Below are 22,476 nucleotides of genomic sequence, written 5' to 3' on the forward strand. Positions count from 1 at the left end.
GTTCTCACCACATGACGAACAAGAATCCCCGCTCTACGGTCTGGCCACATCCTCCCATCTCCCCCAAGCCACAAGTTGAGCCTCTCCAGAAATGGTCTGGGCGTAATTTAGAGGTTTTAATGAACGACATACGCGGTTTTCGTTAGCTCTTTTCACACTGATCCCCCCAACTCATGTATGGTGCCCAACCTCCAAGCCTAGAATTAGGTTCTTTTTGCATTCCCGCTTCTGAGTTTCTAGGTTCCTTTAAGACTCAGTACAAGTAGAAAGTTGGGCATAAAATGCCCCTCTCAATTAATTTTTATGTATTTAAAAATTTACCAAACTGTGTGCATGTTGGATGGCCACAGCGCCATCCCTGAATGTAAACCCTTGAAGGGCACTAGGACTGGGCTGCTAGTGACTTCTATCTGCCGGGTCTGGCCTTCTTGGTGCTCGGAGCTCCCCTCCCAAATGAAGTCCAAAGAGAAAGCACCTCAGGGATGCAAACCCCAGAAAACAGTGGAACTCAAGACCTCAGAACCAGGGTGCTTTGCCATAGAGTCTGCGAACAGGGCAGTGTCATTCATGAGTTCCCCATCTCTGAAGGCAGATATTGCAGTGGCACATGGGCCAATGATCGCACAAAGCTGTAGATGAGTATTATTCCTACATCCAGCTCTGAGACTGAGCCTACCGGCATAAGGATGTTTAGAATCTGCTATAGATTCATCGGGCTATTTTCCAAATTTTCTTCTTCATGAGCTACTTCCTCCTTTTGATCTTTTTCCTTTACGGTAGTTATGGCTGAAAAAGGGCCCGTCTAGTGACAATCATACCCGACCATGGATGCAGCTCATCCCTGGGCTCCCAAACCAGAAGCTGTTCCTGGTTAGCTTACAACCTGTGGGATGACCCACAGCTGCCCCATGAGGAGCCGCTGGAAGACAGCTGCGGAGGTACCTTCCACAATAAGAGATGCTACATTTCCCATGCCGATTGCTGGTACTGATTGAAATGTTAAAGATGGCTCCATTACAAATCATTAAAAAGACTAAAGATAGTTAAAGAGCACCCGTAATCAATAACTTTGTGGCTAGGTACAATGGAGAGTAACTACCTCATTTTCAATTCATTTTAACAAACAGGCAAGAAGTAGCAACCATGTCCAAGGTCCCAAAGACAGATGATAGGGACTCGACTCTATTTCCCAGAAGCTTGCAACCTAATGGAGAAGGGGGAGGGGAGGAAAACAAACATTCAAATAGCCATGATATATGGAGAAAAGGGATGCATTAAAGGCTGAGGTCCAGAAGCAGTCCTCTGTGGGAAATAAGACATCTGGGGAGGGGGGAGGGGAGAGAAGTGTCAGGGAGGCCATACTGGAAGAGTACCACCAGGAGGAGGAATGTCACTAAATGGATCTCGGTGCGGCTTGTCTACTGTGGGCATGAGGGCAAGATGGCAAGAAGAGCCAGGGCTTCCAAAAGAGTCAGAGTCAAAAGGCCTGACTTCAAATTCTAGCCGTACCATTTACAACAGTTATGTGCTCCTCCAGGACTCAGTTTCCTTAGCAGTCAAATGAAAGATTTGGAATGCAAGATCTTTCTAGCTCTAAAATTGTTTTCTCACACCTCCCTTCCCTCAGGGCAGAGACAGTAAGTATGATTGGGGAGAGTGGGTTGAGGAACACTTCCTGCCCCATGAGACATAGCTGGTGTGGGGGTCAGTTTTATTCATATCCTTTTTTTTCCCTTTCAATGAAATCTTTTATGAGGGATGGCTTGTGAATGGATGGAGGGAGGGCAAGGGATGTATCATTAAGCACATGGATGAAGGATAGTAATGAGAAGGATAACACCTAATGCTTTTCCTAGATGCCCCTCTGCTTGGCACTCCAAGGCTGCTTCCAGTTCCAGTTACCGGCTCCCAAAACTTCTGAAGGCCAACTCCCTTCACCCTCAACTACACTACATCACTAAAAACTCAATGGCCCACAGCCACTATGGCATATCAAACGAGAGGCATCCTGGACAATTACCTTCAAGTCCTGTTAGAATTCTTACAAGGCGCTAAGTCAGTTATCTAATTTAGCATGGTACTTAACAATTCTCTAGCTCACTAATGTATTTAGTACTCATTCGAGTTCTCCAAGATTCACAAGTCAGAGAAGAGTAGAGAAGATCACAAGTCAGAAGCCCACAATCCCCCTCTTGGAGGAGTCAACCTTTGAGTTCACACTTCTAAAAGAGCATATAAAAGGACAAGCCCACAAAGAGCACTCTGGGAGACTGAAAAGCCAGGATTCAGTTGGGCAGAACAAAGGATTCAGAGGGAGCTGAAGGCTGAAGGACTAGCAATAAGAGCTCTTGGAACCAAAGAAAGCTAACCGGGCTATTTGGAAGAAGACAATAAAGGATCTGAACTTTTAACAGCTGGCCACATTTGAGGTGATTATTACACTGAACGAAATTAAGGCTGCCTCTAGAAGCCCCTCAAGAAACCTGCTCCCAGAGAACATTATATTTTAGAGAAGAGAATATTACAAAGTCTCTCAGTTTTTTAAGGCTGAGCCAGGAGTTTCTCAGATGCTTCTGGAAAGCATTAGTCAATCAGTCTCTGGACAACAAGGACATCAAATGAAGGAAAATCCAGGATTTCTCTGCAATTTAAAAAAATAAATACCCCTCATTATAGCTAAGAACAAACTCGGAAATTAGCTGTCAAGAAATTATGTGAGGTGCAGTCCTGCCACAATCTCACCAGTTCTGTGATTGACATTGAACTTGAACACATGAGAATCTCAGTCCCACTTTCCAGCACTGATGAATCAGCCACAAAATATTTCCTTGCAACCTGAAGTTTTGTTTATTTTATGAAATCTTACTGCCATTTAAGATGGCAACTCAGACCATCTTGCCTAACACCAAAGCATAATTTAGGGAAAGGTATCATTTGCTTGGCCCACACTATTGTTACAAGCACTAATTACATGCCAATTATAAAAACAAAAACCTCTGTGCAGGTGGCCAAATTTAACAGAGCTGACAAGATGAGGGCCCAGGTAAAGTGATAACCCAGAGAAGACAAGCAGCCCGAGGGAGGCATGAGCCATTCATTCCACATAGTCTAGTGTGAGAGACAGATGATGGAAGACAGATGAGAGGTGTTGGATCAAAGGGGAGCACCAGAAGTTCAGCACTTTGTGGGGTGGGGAGAATGGGCAAAAGTCCTTTCTCCTCTCTGAAATTCAATTTATTCACCTGTTTACTATAGGGACAAAAAAATAAACTGCCTATCAGGGATCTTGGGGATAAAGTATGACTGCCATGCAAGCAATATGCAACGTTAGAGCAAGATACAAAGGTCATACAGCCCAAACAATTAATTTTTTCAGATAGAGAGACTATGAAGTGGAAAGAGGAATGGGAACCAAAGGCTCTGGGTTCAAATCTCAACTCCATCCCTTCCAGAACAACCCTGAGCAAGGCATTTAGGTGGAGGTGGTTGGACTCGTCAAAAGTGACACATGCTCCATATAGTCCAAATCAGTAAAAAAGCATTAAAATACAAATGTGATGATGTGGTGACCCTCCAGAATCCTTCTGTGTGATCCCGCCATATGCTCACATGGCCCTGTCTCCTTGTGAGTTTGACAGCCTTGGACTACAAGCCCTCCAACTCTTCATCTGTAACCCTAAGCTTGCTTGTGGGCAGCCACAAAGTGAACGAGGAGTCAAGAGAGAGCTCATGTTTTCTGACTCCAAATTTAATGCTCCTTCCACCAATTTCCAAGTTTATTTTTTGTTAAGCAATTAGAAGGCAGCTGAAGAAGATGCCCAGCATCAGGATAGATTCTAAAATTCTGTGTTCTTGTGCTTTCCTTCCCTCACTGCAGAGATTGTAAGGATGGTTGTGGATCATCTCATATACTATGAGACAGAATTAGTGTCTTGCTCAAGTTCCTTTTTTCTTTCCAATTAAATCTTTGCTACCATGGATGGTTTGATGGATTAGAAATTAGGATCATCTACAAATGATAGCAATAAAAAAAGATTTAAAGGCAGAATTAATGCATTTCAAGGCTATTTCCCATTCCAGATATTCTCTCTTAAAACTTTTGATTTCAAACTCCCTTTGCCATCTCTGCTCCCCACCCTCTGTCATTCTGACTGGTGAACATTTCAATTCATCTTGACCCGTTTTGAGTCCACCACATCATTTCATGACCACTTCCAGGCCAGAGTAGCCACTGATTTCTCCTAAGCCTCTCCTCTTCCCATCTGTAGATGAGGGGACATGTGAAAGAAATACAGAGAAATCAACAGAACAAGTGATTAGATGGAAAGGTTGAAGGGAAATCATTGAAGGGTGGACTGGGGGGGGGGGAGGGGGAGGAAATGGTATTACCACCTATAGAAATGGGATATTTGGAAGGAGGTACAGGGAAGGGATTTTTTGAAGGGAGGATGATGAGTTCAATTTTGTAAATGTTCTAAGTTAACATCAAATAGAGACTCTACTTGGTTTAAAAGCCCACAGCCACTCCTCTCACCCCCACTCCTCCAGGTTCCCATACTTGTTGATCTATCAAAAGAACACAGAAAGAAATGACTTCAGGGGATTATCCATTCTAAGTGGTTCTCTGAGGAGAGAACCTGATAACACTTTGAAAAGTGTGTCAAATCACAACTTGAAGACCTTCCGTGATGGTGAATTTGATGAAGATTTTTACATATTTCTGATGCCAAACTAGGTAGCAGAGCCTGCTTATTTAGGACCCTGTGATAGAAACTTAGGAAAAAACCAGAAGTTGTCTTCAAGGATGGGGGCAGGGAGGGTCACCCTTGGTTCTTTGTGGCCTCAGAATTCTTCACAAGGGGTGGCAATGGTAAAGAGAAAGATTCTTCTTTCTTCAGAACTGTTCAATAATTGAACTGGCTGATTTAAGAGACTGAGATCTCTATGTTGACTCATAAGCGACAATTATATTTAAGGCTCATCATGAGCAATGCAATATGAGGTGAGCAAATCTCCCATGAAATGATGTTTCTGATACACAAATGTATCTCAAAAGGAGGTACAGGTGGAAGGATAATTCAATATGCAATGGAAGGAAAACTATGAAGATTACAGGGTTCAAATTTTACCTAGAACTGATGATGTAGTCAGGCGTCTCTTAAGGCTCTATTACTGTTATCTAGTCTCAGAGAAGGTTTATCAATGAGAGCTCAATCCACAAGTCAGTTCATTCTCTTTGGCAAACCTCAAATAGCTGTTCTGTTTTCTATATTTAGATAATAAAAGCTCAGCAATTTCTTCTCTCTCTCCCTCCATCCCTTAAATTTTACACTGTAAAACAGTGTAAAATGGATTCTGTGGATTTATTTCTAGATTTGGAAGTTGGTAATAAATAATGCAGGAATTCGTGTGTGTGTGTGTGTGTCCTGGATTCCTCTAGCATTCTGGTAAAAGCCTAGTAACCCCTTCTAAAAAATTTCAAAAAGTTCATCACTGAAGGAAATGTTGAATATCAGGGATTAGTGAAAGTAAAGACGCTCTTCTCCCCAATAACTTCTGAAATCATTCCACAGACCCTTTGGAGGGGCAGGGGAAAGAATGCTGAACAGGGAGTTTTTTTTAAAAATCTAGTCTTGAAGCTTGCCACTGAGTGACCATCCTGACTTACAGAGTCTTTATTCTCTGTTTAAGGGTCCTTTTACTTCTGACATATTTTGCCTTGTTTCTTACAAACCAATAGTTGGTAATGCTTAAATTCCTACTATGTGTAAGACCTGGAGGGATCCCAAAGCTAATGCATCCTTGGTTCAGGCAATTCTAACCTACTGAGGGGATACAGTGTGAACACAAGTACAATATTAGAAAGCAGTTGTCAACAAAGCAATTTGACTAAAGAGCCAAAGCAGATCAATGGAACTCACCAGAGAAAGAAAATTCATCCCATTCCTCAGCTCTATTCTTTTTAGCTTGGTGGTTGTTCCTGCCCCATCCCTCCAATTAGACTTCCAAAGGCCATGCCCAAGAGCAGGTGAATGGCCCTGGACCTCTTTCCATCCTCCCTATTGATAGATCCCCACCAATACTTGCTTCTACTTCTTACTCTAAGAACTGTAACTATATCCACACTACCCCTGCATCTGGAAAAGGCTCGTTTACTGAACACCATATTATTCTGCTCACAATCCACACGATTTCCCAGACCAAAACAGCCTTTCTTGGCCACCACTCCCCTCCAAGAATTTTCTTTCCCCATTAGAATGGGATCTCCAAGGATGAAGACCATCTCACTTCTCATTTACAGGACCATGGATTTAGAGAAACCATCTAGTCTACTATGATTCAATGACTCTTTTAGGGTCACACAAAGAGTGAGTTCTGAGAAGGGTGTGAGCCCACGTTCCAGTCCTTGGCACACAGTAAGTGTTACAAGTGTTTTCATTCACTTGTGTAACCCTTTATACAACTTCACTAGTATTATCTTTATGATGCTTCTCCTTGGAATAAAACAGATTTAGCAATCCCTAGCCCTGGAGTTAGCTTGAGAACATGGTAGACACGAGAGTAGGGACTGGGTCTTATCTAGCCTTGATATCTTGTCCCAGGTATAGTGTTTACACAGAGTTAGTGCTTAGTGAGTTCAACTGATGGCTGACTAATAGGAGTGCCTCACCATGGGAGTAAGATATAGTAAAACCCATTTTGAGGGGAATGGAAAGTTTATAAAATGCTTTCCAGATAATTGCAATGAATTTTACCATTACCAATCCCATTTTACAAAGGAGGAAACTGAATCTCAGAGAAAGTATATGACTTGCCAGTGGGCCATGAACAGTCAATGTTGAAATATCAAATGCAACACAAATTGTAGCAAGAAGAAAAGAGGGAAAGAGAGGAGGGAGGGAGGAAGGAAGTAAGAAAAGAAAGGGGGAAGGGGTCCACAATACTTTCTGGGCATATAGTAGGTGTATAATAAGTGCTTATTGACTGAAAGTACAAATAAAAAAGCATTTAATAAGCTCTTATTTAACAAGCACTGGAGAAACAAAGACAGAAATGAAATTCCTTGCCTCCAAGGAGCCAAGTCTAATCAAGGAGACAGCCCCTCCCTGCCCCTTGTGCATAGGAGAGCTGAATGACACTGCCCATCCAGTAACAAGGGTGGAGCTGATGACAGTTCATGACTGATTGTCCACTGGTCAAGAAATGACCAGAAAGCTTTCCTCTGGGGGATGGTAATGGAATAGGGAAATACAAGCTCAGTTCCAAACGTGTATCTAACAATTTGGGACTTGGAAGGTCAACAATATTTATCATTTCCCACCTGCTCCCCAGCACAGGAATCACTTGGACAATATCTAGCAAGTACACATGCAGTTTCTGCTAAAATATTTCAAGCAACATACAGATTATCTTCTCAAGAGGTAACCCCTTCCAATTTTGAAAAAGTTTCAATAGGTAAAGATGGTTTTCAATGTTCATTTTTTTAAGATTTTGAGTTAATTTTTTTCTCTCTCCCTCCCTTTACCTTCTCTCTCCAGAAAACAAGCAAACTGATAAGTTATACCTGTATAATCATTTAAAACGTATCTCCATATTAGTAATGTTGCAAAAGAAAAATCAAAACAAGGAAAAATCGCGAGAAAGAAAAAACAAACAAAAGGTGAAAATACTATGCTTTGATCCAAATTCAGTCTCCTAGTTCTCTCTCTGGATGCGGATGGCCTTTTCCATGCCAAGCCTATTGGAATTGCCTTGAATTGCTGATTTGCTGAGAAGAGCCAAGTCTATCACAACAGTTGAATTATCACAGAATCTTGCTGTTATTATGTACAAAGTGTTCTCCTGGTTCTGCTCACTTCATTTAGCATCACTTCATCTAAGTCTCTCCAGAACAGTTCCAATTTCTAAAAAATTACTGCTTTATCAAGCTGAAACCTCTCTCCCTGCAATTTCTATGCCCCTGTTGGGCCTACCAGAGCAAGTCACTCTTCCCCACAGGGACACACAATTTTGTAGGCTCCCCTTATCCAAGAGGAGTTTTTCTAGGCCTTTTCCAACCCAGCCCTTTCTCCTTGAATAAAGCTGCCTTGTACCACACCCAAAATGAGTTGAGAAAGCCCCAGGAGAAACCAGATGGTCCAGGGCAAGGAGATCCCAAATGTTGAAGGGAGTTCCAGAATGGGGCAAGAGCAGGGGCACAATTCTGAAGTCTAGAAAAAGCCAGGCAGGGAAAAAGATGAAGGCTGACCTGGGCCTCTCTACAAAATGTAGGCTCTGGAGGGAACTCAACAATGGGAGTAGGGACTAGGTCTTAGAATGGAGTATGAAATTGGGAAATATTTACAAAAATAAATATAAATACAACAAAATTTAGATAAAACAACATTTTGAAATTAGTCTACATACAGTCTGCAAGGATCTTTATTTAGAGTTTAATGGCCCCTCTATCTATTGAGTTTGAAACTCTTGGCCTCATGCATGGCAGAGAATAAAGCAGGAAGGGGCCATCTGCAAGGAGCTTTACATGCCACAGAAAGGCAACAAGGAGCCCATGGAGTTGATCTGAAGGAGGCAGGAAGGGTGATGTGGAGAAGAGATCGCTTTGGCAGCTATGGGGAGGAAGGACCACACCAGGCTGGAAGTGATGAGGGCTGTGCAAGGGGCAGATCTGAGGGAGAAGGAGACGTTCAAAAGATGTCATGAAAGTATGAGCAATGAGATTTGGTGATAGACTGGAGACTTGGGATGTGAGCCAGGGTGACTGTTCTCAACAATAACACAAGTGGGAGAAAGGTGCGTTGAGGGGGAAGTTAACAAGTTCTGTTTTGGACATGCTCCGAGATGCCTAGGAGATGTCCAATTTGAGATTTTCCCAAGTCAGTGGAAGAAAGATCAGGACTAGAATGTAGTGTGAAGGCAGAGAGGTGAGCAATGACTCTAGATCCGAGGCCCTGAGATCCCCTGGTTCCTCACTGTGGAATCACAGACAAGTCACTCTGTTTAGAAATGTTCATGGGAGGGATGCTAGGTTTGACTCCTGACTCCGACACGGCTTTGGGACAACAGGCCAGTCACCTGTCCTTGAGGACCTGCCATTGCTTCCTCTGCACAACAGTCACATCACCGAACAGTAGAAGGGCCACAGGTGCTCCTGACCGGGCTGGCTGATGTCAGGAAAGGGCGGCTGTCGGCTTACCTTCCTTCTCTCCTCTGACCCCACCACCCCTAAGAGGCCTTTGTCACCCCTCTCCTGGACTACTGCATAGCCTGCTGATTGTTCCTCATCTCCAGGTCTCTACTCAGGGCTGACCATCCTATCTGTAAAGTTCCCAACTTCCTCCTGTCTTGAGGTTCACATATGACGCTCTCTCTTTGGTTCACCAAGCTCCTTTCCACATCTTCTACATCTCCCAACCTGCAGCACAGGCACCGGCTTTCCCCCAGGCCTGGAATTCTCTCCCTCTCCATCTCCTGGCTTCCTTTAAACCTCACCTAAAATTCCACATCTGGAAGAGGCCTTTCCCATGTCCCCTTACTGCTGGTGCCTCTCCTCTGTCATTATTTCTAATTTGTCCTGTATTATCTTTTAATCGTCCCAGTTGCTTGAAGGGTATCATCCTTTTGCTCAGATGTTACTTGTCAATTCAACAAATGTTTAATTACATTCATAGTACATGCGATATACCTAGACCCTTAATTTTTTCTTAGTTTTCTTCCGAATCTCATGGGACTCCCAGTGGTTCTGGGAGAAATCTAGTACTAGAGAGAGATTTGTGACTAGTCTGAGGGATCACAATACCATCACAGGTGGCACATCAGACGAGAAGGAAACCCTCAGGGGAAAGAGGGTCTTGAACTCAGCTGTGAGTGTTCCTCCCCCTTTCCACTTGGTGGCTTTTAAAAAACTAAGCTCTTCTTTTTCATGGATGGAGAAAAAAAGAGTAAAATGTGGTTCACTGAGAATGGAGTGGCAGGGCCCAAACCAGCTCACTGATCGGTCTGTGTTTCTGGAAGATCAGAAGGGGTGTGGAGGAAAGATGAAGGCCCTTCAGACTCTAGCTTTACGCCACTAAGAGCCACACCGGCCAAAAGCACCACTGTGAAATCAAGGACCCATTGCGATGGCAGGCTTGCTTTCCCAGAATCTTGGGGGTTATGTCAGCCAGTACAAAGGCTGTGCCCCCTTTTTATTTTCTCTCTTCAAAGGAGGGTAATCCCTAAAGCTAGAGGAGCTTAATCTGAGCTAACTGGTATGGAGAGGTCAGGTGCAGCTCAGGGAGCAGAGCTGGTCAGGGCCACAGAGCCAATCATGGATCTTCAGCTGCTCCCTGAATGGTGCTACAGGGAGGCTAAGCAAGACCTACTTTCCCCTGCCTGCTGCAATGCAGGCGGGCTGCCAGAGCACGCCATGCCAGTCAGACCCTCGGGTCCGGAGGACGTTAGTTATGCAGAGTCACAAGCTGGACTGACTCGGCTTCTCTGGGAGGGGGAAGGGCCGGATGACCGCCGCACTCGGCCCTTCTGGCAAGAAGGAATTTTTGGAATGCATGGAAGTGATGGGAGGCTAACTCACACAGGAAGGAAAAAGAAGAAAGGGAGGGAAGTGGTGGGCTGGAGAGTCAGAAAGAGTGGAAAACGGGGCGAGGTGAGAGAGGTCCCCCTCACCAATTACACCACATGCCTACTGGGGCTTTATCCAACACCAAAAATAACACAGAGAAGATACTTTTTGATCTGTCTTGCTGGCACCTTCCAATTATAACTGCGCCTATTAAACTGCTCTGGTGATGGATGAAGTAACGTGCCAAAATCAGCTGCTTTCTGAGAAAGTGTAAATTATAGAGCTCTACTGTAAGGAAATCCTTCACCAAGTTCAGTAGTCAAGACCACACAAATCTCACAGCAACATCACCCAAAGCACACATGGGATCTGATCAAATGCTGGGCCCAAGGTCCCTGCAGGTTCTCTGGTCTGGGCTCCCCTTCCCCTCAGGAGTGTCACAGCACACAAGTTGGAGCTCTGAGAGGCTTGACCATCAGTGGGGAGGAAACTCAGCTTCTGGTTCCTTTCTGCTCTTCCAAGTAAGTGCCCCTGCGACCTGGGCTTTGCTCTCAGTTCCTGCGGGCTAAAATCCTGCATGTTGGTGATGGTAGCCAGTGTGAATAAGTCCAGTACCTGGGGCTCCTCTGCTCCTGAAGGAGGGGTCACCAGGAGGAGCCCCAGAGCTCCAAGGGCTGGGCCTGGAGATGGGAAGAGCATGGTTCAGTTATCTTACATCTCAGACCATGAGGGGCGCCATTGGCTCAGGAAAAAATAACTGCAGACTCATATGAGCTGTGTGATCCTGAACAAGTCACTTCTGTTTGCCTCAGTTTTCCCAACTGTAAAATGGTGATAACAACAGTATATATCTCCCTGGTTTGTTGTGCAATATGAAATGCTTAGTGCCGGGCCTACCACATGGTAAGCTTAACAAATGCTCATTACCTGCCTTTCTCCTTCCCCACTCATCTCCGAAATGTAGCTAGGAACATAATGAGCCAGTGACAGAGACCAGATCAGAATTCCAGTCTCAAAGGTTCACAGGATGTCAAAGCTAGAGGAGAACTTAGAAATCTACCCACGTTCCTCACTCCATAGAAAAGGTCTGGACACGCAGCCCCTTCCTCATCCAACTAATGAAGGCAACAAGTTGAGACCTGAATTCCTCCCTTCCCCCAATGTCAGACATTTGTGCACTGTGCCATGGTCCACAAAACCCTTTCCCCTTTTTTCTTTCCCACTCTGCCATGTGGTTAGCTACTACTTAGGCAACAGAGGGTCCAAAAAGGAGAAAGTGAGTATTGTGGGGTCTGCTGGGATGGGTCTCAGTCAGACCTTCTCTTCCCATCCAGATTCCTTGAAGCAAACAAACGGTTTTCTGCCCCCTTACTCATAAAATGTCCCCTTCCATCACTCAAAGGGGATGTGGAAGATTTACCTAGTTAAGGATAAATGGGTCTTGACAGACCAAGGACTTCCCAAACAGCTGCTCTTGCCACGACTACAATGGACACCAGCTTCAAGGCAGCAAGGCCAAGGGTGAGCTGGCCCTGAGAGGGATAGGAGAGGATGAGGGGGGATGTGTGAGTGTGCACGTGTGTGCAGGGGATTGGAGTACAGCAATTTTTTAATGTTCTCCCGAAGTGTAAAAAATTATCAGGAAAGGAAAAGCAAGGGGAGGGGGGAGAAGATAAAGAAGAAGTAAACAAATGGCAGTGGGAAAGACCTGATTCTATAAGCAACTCACCATATGACCTTCAGGAAGTCCCTTCCCTTTCTGGGCATTCTTTTCCTTGTTGAGCTTCCCTTTTCCCTGTTTTTTCCCTAATGGCACACTACGCCCCACCTCCCCCCTAAGCAGAGTTCTTTTTCATTCAAGTTGGCCTTTCCCAGCACCTCCAAGTAGTAGCCAGATCCTGCCCCTTCTTCCTCCAGTCTCTCTCCTGTGGTCAGTCAGGGGATTTCCACTGGCACCATCCTCAATCATACTTTTGGCTCTCCACTAGTCTTTCTGACCAGTCACAACTTAATCCATTCTTGATTGGCTGTTTTCCACAACATATTTCTAATGTAGTACAATATCTACATCACAATGTTCTTGAAAACCTTCTGTGGTTTTTCAGTTCTTTTCCATTTTGAAAAATCAGGGTGACGAAATACATTTTTTAAAAGTTTTACTAATGCCTTACACCAGTCATTTCCTCAATATACATTCCATTCCCTAGTGAATTCTCCTCTGGAACAAAGAAAAAGAGCCCAGTAAAACGAAACAAAACAGTAGCGGCAACTGTCAATGCAAAGTGGAAAGAAAAGGAGAGAATAAATTTATAAAGCACTTACAAAACGTCATGCATTGTGCTGGGGATATAAATATAAGAGCACAAAGATGGCTCCTGCCAGCAAAGAGCTTATATTCTAATGGGGAAGACAAGACACATAAAAAAAAAAAGCTGACCTTGAAGTCTGTAAGAAACTAGGAACATCACTAAGGAAGGAATATGGGTCCCTCCAATTGACAGGCCTTACAAAGGAGTATTCCAGGTTGAAAAACTTGCACAGATAATTGGATGTTACAGGTCAAGGAAGCCTAAGTTGCTGAGGGAAGTTTCAGGATGAGCCAGGAACAGGCCTGGTAAGCCGAGTTGGGTTGCATTTTACTGTTATGTTCATCTGAATTATTGTAGTCCTGGATATCTTCTATTGTCTCTCTGACTACTTCATATTTATTTGACATACACATTTATATTCATATTTATATAGTTTCTGTTCAGTTATTTTCAGTTACATGTGACTCTTTATGGCCCCATTTGAGATTTTCTGCCCAGAGATACTGCAGTGGTTTGCCATTTCCTTCTTCAACTCATTTTACAGATGAGGAAACTGGGGCAAACAGAATGAAATGACATGCCCAGAGTCACACAGCCAGGAAGTGTCTGAGTCCAAATTTGAATTCAGGAAAATGAGACCTCTGACTCCAGGCCACTGGGTACTTTATCCACTGTTATCAATGAGCTGCTTATTTATACATTTATATAACTTATATTTATCGTTACTCCTTTATACATATACACACACACATAAATATATTTCTTATAGTACACTAATATATTCTATGACATTCAAAGAGCACAGCATGTTCAGCCATTCCAACCAGTGAACGTTCCTCATCATTTCTAAAAACTGCATCATGAGTATTTTGGTGTCCACGGAGATTTCCTGGTTGTGCTTCCTTTGAGGCACACACCCACAAGTAGGATCTAGGGGTCCAAGGACCTACAGGGTTTGGTCACTTCCCTCACAGTTTCCAAGTTGTTGTCCAGTTGGACCAGTTCACAACTTCACCAACAAAGGATTTGTGTCCCTATTTTCTCACATCTCTCCAGCAACTATCATTTTCCTTTTCTGTCATGATAGTCAACTTGATAGGGATGAGGTTTATGGGTACCTCAAAGTTGTTTTAATTTTATTTCTGTAATCAATAGTGGTTCAGCGCATTTTTTTTTTTTTTTGGATGACCACTACAGATAGCTTTGATTTCTCCTGAAATCATATCTTTTTTGACTATCAATTGGGGGAATAGCTCTAGTTTTTATAAAATTGGTTTGGTTCCCTATATGTTCAAGAAATGATACCTTGATCAGAGAAACCTGCTTAAATTTCTCCCTAATTTCCTACTTTATTTCTCCATTTGATTGCATTGGTCTTGCTTGTGCTAAAACATTTAAATTTCATGCAATCAAAATTAACCATTTTGATTTTCATTTGGTCATAAACCTGGATTTGACATGTAAAATTTTCCATGTTCCCCTGATATCCTTATGATCTCATCCTTTATGTCTAAATCACCTGCCCATTTCAATATTAGCTGGTGTTGATGTGAGATGGATACCTGGTTTCTGTTGCACTTTTCTAGTTTTTCCAGCAGTTTTTGTCAGAGTGGGTTCCTGCCCCCGAAGCCTGAATCTTTGGGCTTTTCAAATATTACATTAGTGTGTTTCTCTACTGCTGTGCATTCTATACCTAATCTACTCCACCAATTTTACTTATCTACTTATCATCTATTTTTTTAGCCAGTATAAGATTGAATATCCTTAATAGTAAAAAGTTTGTTCTCAAAATCTTTGCAGATCTCCTTCAATATTCTTCTGTCGGTTCTTCCGTTTTCATCCCCAAATACCTTCAGAATGATTTTGTTTAGTCGATTCTCCTGTCTACCTTTCTTTAAACTAATTTTATACTGCTCTGCTCTCCCTTGCTTTAAGAGTAATATTGTTTGTAACATATCATTCTTCTTTCCAATACTTTACAAACAAGTTTATATTTTAAACCAGTCAGTAGTTCATGGAATAACCTCACCATTTTTGGTTCTTTAACTTATTACCTCTGCCTCTCTGATTGAAGAGTGAGGCCATGAACTCCAAAGCTCCATGTAAAGAGAAAGCTTAGCTCAGACATCTCATTTCTTCCCTAGCTGCACTTTCAGTCCTCTCTTCCATGCTTTCCACCCCCTTTAAGCTTCCTTTTGTGTACTGTCTTTCCCCATTAGATGGTAACCTACTAGACAGTCTTTTTTGGTATTTAAATTGCCAGCACTTAGCACAGCACTCCTCCCCACCCTCACGCACACATAGTAGGTGCTAAATAAATGTTTACAGACTACCTACAATACTGGTACTATTCTTCTCCAGCTGACTATTTGTTAGCTGCTTCTAGAACTCTTTTGGCCTCTGTCATGGCAATCCCCTTCTATCAGCTAAACTTTTATATGAAGTAATTACAATCATTTTCAGCAATTTCTTTTGTCAATGATTCATTTTTCATGATCAATTACTTGTTTAAATAGTTCAGGCTTAGGTTTTTTGAAAAAAAAAAAAGTCATTTTTTTCTCCTCATTAATCATCTATTAGAAAAACATCAAATTCTGGCCTTCTAACAACTTAATGATTTGAGGGCAGCCAGTGCAGTGGGAGCAAAGTGCTATTAATTAACAATAGCTAACATTTACATTGACCTTACTATGTACTTATCATTACCATTTTAAAGTTGAGGAAATGGAGGCAGACAGAGGGTTAAGTGATTCACCCAGAGTCACAGCTAGGAAGTATCTGCAGCTGGATTTGAACTCTGATCTTCCTCATTCCACAGTTGTCGTGAGAATCAAATGAGATAATAACTCTAAAGTGCTTGGCACAGTGCCTGGAACATAGTAAGCACTATAAAAATATTAATTTTTATTTGTTTAGTTATATCTGACTATATACAATTGACTGAAATAGTGATGATTCCCACATCAATAATGAGTCTTGTCTATGATGTTAATCTGTTAGATATGGCAGTCTCTTGTTATCAACACTTGTAATCAGTTCATCTGCTTGTGTCCTAAAGTTTTCCTGAAGAAAGTATTTATGATGTGGAGATAGAAAAAATGGCTTAGTGAATAGAATGGTAGGTCTGGAGCCATGAAGATCAAATCTGGCCTCAGATACCAGCCATTTGACCCTGGGTAAAATACTTAACCTCTGTCTGCCTTAGTTGCCTCCACTAAAAAATGGGGGTGATAATTGCATTTACCCCCCAGAGTTGATATGAGGATCAATTGAAATGATGTTTGGTAAAATGCTTAGCACAGTATATCTAACACACAGTAGGCATTTAATAAATCCTTATTTCTTTCCTTTTTATCCTGGATATATAACTTTTGTGTAGTTTACAAGCTTTTGGCCATCTGAATGTCCTCTGCTTGAGGGCGTTGCATGGTTGTTGTCATACTTATCATTCATAACTATTTTCATCTCTACTCCAAAGTCATAATGTATCACAGTGTACACTGTTCTTTATAGACTTTCTCTATCTCCTCATCCTCTGCAACACAAGTTGGTTCATAAGGTGCAAATGTTTGCAAGTCTTTTTTCAATATTTACCACAAGCATTCCAATAAATGATTAATGTCCAAAAAATCTTTCTTATTACCTTTGGGATTATAATAAAATCAATCCATCGGGGTTTTTTTGTTTTTTTGCTTCTCTCCAAAGAATATCTGTGAGCCTTTTAGCTTCAATTTCTTCCTTTTTTATAGTTTCATTTATGAGAATGTTAGGGATAATATGATTCAGGGATTCTGGCACTAGTCACTGGACAAGAACCTCACATTTAGACTACCAATAGTCAAATTAAAGTTTATAGATTTTCTAAAAAATATGATACTTAGAACCCTTTGCCTCCTATTCCATGCCATTTTGTATTTTTCTTCTTGAGTTGTCACTACCAAAGAGTTTATCACCAAACGACTGATCTATCAGAATCTTATTCAAAACTTGTCTAGCAAGGTAGAACTATCCAGGATATGTGGGTCAGGCTTCCAGCCCAGTGCTCTTAGCCATCATCCTGAGAAGCAGACCATGTGGAGAGACAGTCGAGCCAGTATAGCTCAAGACCCAGAAAAGAAAGGTCTTTTCAACAGTCTTTGGCCCTGCCAAATGGACCAACATCAAAAACTAATATGATTTTGCCAATGGAAATGACATTCAAGAAGAGATTATGAACATCTTCTTTGCCACTGTTCTAAGACTCTTTCCTAACTGTTCTCCCCTATCCTCCACAAAATCAGGAAATCATCTTATATTTCTATTTGTATACTGAGCTTTGCACACAGGTACTTAAGTAGTGTTTTAATCCTTTCTTCATGACTGGAGAAAGATCTGGAAGTTCACAGTGCATTGCAAGTTTAAGTCATTAGGATGATGTGGCAGCCTTCTTGGACTATATTAAGAGAAACAGAGCCTCCAGGAAGAGGAAAGAGGAAGAGTTTTTCTGGAGTATACTCTGCTAGGATTAGATAGGTAATGTTGTGTTCAAGTCTGTGCAATCTCATTTGCGAAGGACTTTGGTAATCTGTAGAGCATCAGAGAAAGGCACTGAAACTACGTCACACAAAGACTGAAAGACTTAACAATTGATCAACACTATGACCCTTTGCAATTTCAAAGGACTCATGATAGAACATGCTATCCACTTCCAGGTGGAGAGCTGATAGATTCAGAAAATGGTCTGAAGCAATTTCCTTTCTTTTTCTTTTCCTGGAATGTGGTTGATACAGAAAAGTTTTGCACGTCTGTACATATTTATAATGAGCTTTCTTTGTCTTGGCTTCTCAGTAATTAATTTGATGGGGAAGGGGATAAGGAAAAAATTCAGAACTGAAAATAAATTGAATTTTTAAAATTGGTCAAAGAAAAAAGAAGGCTATTTAGTTCACAGAAAAGAGGATACTAAAGAAGGAAATTTAGGCTTGATGTCATCTTGATCATCTGAAGAGTTAGCCCTGTCCAAAGTGGGAAATGGTGAATTCTCATTCTCTGATCATCAGAAGCCCTCATGCAGAAGCTACATGACAACTATTTGCCAAACACATCACAGAGGAGATGTCTCTTTGGCACGGGCTACACTTCCTGCATACTGAGGTCACTCTCCAAGTCTAATAGGCTGAAGCACTACCACTCTTTATGGGCACCTGCCAGTTTTAGGCTCTCTAGCCAGTACAAACAGAAAAAGTGTCACCCTTCACTTTTCATGACCACCCTTCGGTTTGTTGATGGCAGTGATCGGATTGTCTCCATAAAGTCTTGTTTTTTCTAGGCTAAGTATCACTAATTCTTTAACTGAATCCCTAATGGAGGGGTCTACAGTTGCCTCACTGTGCTGATCATTTTTTTCTGGATGGGATCCAATTTCACGTCACTGTTCAGATGTATCCAGAACTGAATGTTTAACAAGACTTCAGATGGGATCTGTTCAGGATAGAGTTCAGTGGAACTTTTGCCTCCTCATTTCAAATACTAAATTGTAATGTTGGCTTTTCTCCTCAAAAGTTCAGAATTGTCATGAGCAATTTATAATGCACTAGCCAAACATGCCACCTGAAAGTGTAAACTAAACTCTCAGCTTTTAGTCTATTGCCACAGTCCAGGTCAGCTAATGTATAATCAGGAGTAAAGTTAACTTGTTCAATTTACCCATTGTTCTCAATCAGAATTCATGCTCTAAAATGAGAAATAATTTAATTGAGCATTTCATTTCTACATTAGAAAATCAAAGAATTCTTAGGAGCTGGTACCAGGGATAAGTATTACAAGAAAAGCAAAAATAAGTCATTTTTGTTAGCAATAAAGCAAAGGCAAAACAAAGTAATCAAGTCTAACACCCAATAAAGAAGAATAATTTTAAATAATGTAGCTTGGGATTAAAAGGTCAGGTGTAGTTTATCTAACATAGTGAGCAAATTTAATTTATAATACCACCAATTCACTTATTCATTTCATTCAATCAACAACTATTTACTGTGTGCACCACAAACTGGAGGAGATACAAGGATAAATGAAAATATAGTCTCTGCCTTCTACAAATATTTCATCTGAAGATGGGATCTGTTCAGGATAGAGTTCAGTGGAACTTTTGCCTCCTCATTTCAAATACGAAATTGTAATGTTGGCTTTTCACCTCAAAAGTTCAGAACTGTCATGAGCAATTTATAATTTTATCTCTTCTATATATATATATAAATATAATAATTTATAATATTATCTCTTCAGATATTTAAAGAAAATGATCCCTTCTATTCCAATTAAGACATCTCTATTTATATGATGTGAGCTTCAGGTCCCTTTACCCTGCCTTTCTGGACATTTTCCAGATTATCAATAACCTTCATGGGATGGCCACAAGTGAACAGAATATGCCAGATGGGACATGACCAGGACCTTGGAGAAGAAAATTACCAGGTCCTTTGCTTCATACACTATGCTTTTATTGGGACAGCTGAAGATCACTAGGTTATATTTTGTTATTTCCTGGGGTTTAGACAGCACCCTTGTAAATCTGTTCTTGCTAACGCTGAGCAAACTATTCCTCCAGATTTGGAAAGGGTCCAAACAAGTAAGTATTTACTGTATTATATACATGCTGTTAAGGAGGGTATTGTTTAGAAGAGTTTCAGGAAGCAATTCTTTACTTCATCATTCCTCATCTAACCGCATTAGAAACAGTTTTCAAACAAGAGACTAGAAGAACTGACTTGAGTCTTTTTAGAGACAATGAGATCCAAGGCAGGCAAAGCTTAGAACTACTTTTAAATCTCTGCTGCAGAGGAACGACTGGATTTGAGGTCACTCCACTCCTCTCACCTGTGAGAAACAGATCCGACCTTTCAGTATCTCTCTGGGCCCAAGAACTACAATGCCTAAACTTAGATTAAGTTTCTCTAAACACTGCTGCTTGCTCCAGTCCAAATGTTGGCTCCTAACACCTGATGAAGAAGAAAGCCTTTTCTGTGGCAGGGTGGGGAAATGAAAAACAGATCACATAACAGCACCGGCAACTGAAGTTCCAGTTACCAAAAACTGGACTGAGCACTAGAAATGTCTTGAAAGAATATCTGGGTTTACACAAACTTTTGAAAAAAACTATCTATAAGTCACTGGGTTTATTTAAGTGATGCACACCAACTGAGATGAGGGGAGAGCAAAACAGGCCATAGAGGATATGAACAGCTGGTCCTGATGGCCTTTAAGAATGGATTTAAGTTTGATATGCCACATCCTCTTGCATTTTAAATAAACCAGCCCCAAGAGCCAGAGGCTACTTTGGGACTGAGGTTCTCAGGTACATCATGCCCCTTCCTTCCTTCCACCCTGACTCTTGTTCCAATCAGTTCATCTGCTTGGTCCTGACTGGGCTAAGTGACTCCTGTCTTGTAGATCTGTCATGGGCCTCTGTTCCAAACTACTATGAGAGCACTCGATGGTCCCTAATTCATTGAGGAAATTATACAAAAGAGTCCTAACTTGTACTGGCTCTGATGCTGCTTCTCAACATCTTCAGTCTAATGATTGTCTCCTCCACTGGACGTCTCTCGGACGTCCTCATGCCATCAATGAGCAGTGAAATTCAAATGGAGGTGTTCCATAAAGAAGGAGCTAGTCTGGGAGGAAGGTCCCAGCTCCAAGCCCCAGAGTGAGGTCTGGAAGGTGACAGAGGAGCTGAACTCTCATGCTTGCACCAGGTGACAGAACAGCCAAACAGTCTATCTTCAAAGCTTTCCCTTCTAAGTCTGACTGTCATCCTCTTCTGAGATGGCCACCCGCTGATGCCTCAGGGCCTGCACCAAAGGAGCTATCAACATGCCCAGGGGAATATGATTCTAAGTAATATTATCCATGGCTATGTAATATTATGTGTGTCAGGACAACTGGAAGGGGCTTCTATTACTGAAGGTCTTATAGCAAAGCTGAGATGGCCCCAAACATAAAACATAGAGAGAAATTCATGTTTCTACAAGTAACCAAATTTAAATTTCCTTCGAAATCAAAAATTCTATGACTCTAAAGAACCTCAGCTTCACCTGACTAAAATGGGAAGACTTTGATGCCCTACCAACATCTCACCTCTCTTCTCTCATTATAGCTAGATGCTACTCCAAAGACGTCCAGACTCTGGCCATTATTAGGCCATTATTTCAGACAATGCAGATTTCTTAAAAGGTACCAGGATCAATGAAGCTAAAATGAAAAGGATTTGAAATTTAACTGCAAGTAAAAGAAACTGTGATGTAAAAAGATCCCTAGACCTGAAATCAGGAGACACAGGTTGTAGGCCCTACATTATCCTTGACCTGCTATGGACTCTTGGGTGAGATTCAGCCTTCCTCTGGGAGGATGAATAGGTGGCAAAGGTTTATTCTAATTCTGACATTCTGTAATCTGAAATTTCTACCAGCCTTGACATTCTTTCAATGGAGCCTCACAATAGCACTCTGAGGTAAGTAGCACACGTATTATTAGCTTCATTTTACACATAAAGAAACAAAAACTGAGAGACAACAAATACTGTCTCCAAGAGTTGTAAAATCAAAGATACAGGCTCTCATACCAAATTTTAAAAGGTTGCAGTGGATTCCTAAAAGAAATTTTTTCCCCTTGATTCCTTGATCCAGTTCCTATGATATTAAATAATATAATATTATTTATATATGTTTATATCATATTATGCCTATGTTAGGCACTGGGAAGGGCTAAAACAATAAGGCAAAACGTTCCCCTTTAGAGGAGGGAAGAGAATACCCCTTTTGAAGAGGGTGTGAATAACTATAATTTAAATTAGTATATGTTAAATATAAGAGAGGAGTACAAAATGCTAGGAGATCAGATGAGGAAGAATTCATTCCAATTAAGAGTTATCAGAAATATTCAGGTCTTAATTTGGATCTAGCATGTGGACCTAGAAGAATAGATCAATGGGAGGCCAGGGCTGAAGGACGAAGGGAGAACATGTCAGGAATTAGGGACCAATATGAGCAATAAAAAGCAGATGTAGGAACATGAAGGATATGGTAATTGTACAGAGTCAAATAGTTTGGTTGAAGTGGACAGATGAATATTCAAAGGCATTTCCAATCTTTACTAAATTCCAGGACTAAAGCTATATGTGAATGGTGGGGAAGAGAGAAAGACAGTGAGAAAATAAAGGAAAGGACAATAAGGAGAAGAGAGCTGAGATTTGGATAAATAGTAACATGTCTCAAATTTTCTCATCTAAAGAAGTCTGGTTGCTATCAATAAGAGAATTTCTCTTTTATAGGTACCACTTTTATAAAATCAAGATGTCCTAACAAAACTGGCTTGTTCAGCTATTTATACAGCATGATCTGAATATGTCTTCTGATCATGTGCCTTCTGTCCAGCTCAAACTGCTCTGCTCAGAATGAACCCTACCTACATGAGGATGGAGTCCAATTCACATTTCACATTTTTAAAAAATGATACACAGAGATTTCAAGTGATTAGAATTAGGTCAAGTAACAAGTGACTAATTGAGATTCAAATTTAGGGCTTTCTGACATCAGATCCAGATCTCTATATCAAAAGACATCCCACTTCCAA

General features: G+C 41.4%; 1 protein-coding gene across 1 annotated transcript in view; it reads right to left on the reverse strand.

Moving 5' to 3' along the window:
• The window catches only part of ARHGAP35 (Rho GTPase activating protein 35), a 136,426-nt gene that overhangs the window by 13,514 nt on the left and 100,436 nt on the right, over window positions 1-22,476 (reverse strand).

The sequence above is a fragment of the Antechinus flavipes genome, chromosome 3 (genome assembly GCF_016432865.1).
Source record: "Antechinus flavipes isolate AdamAnt ecotype Samford, QLD, Australia chromosome 3, AdamAnt_v2, whole genome shotgun sequence".
Lineage (NCBI taxonomy): Eukaryota > Metazoa > Chordata > Mammalia > Dasyuromorphia > Dasyuridae > Antechinus > Antechinus flavipes.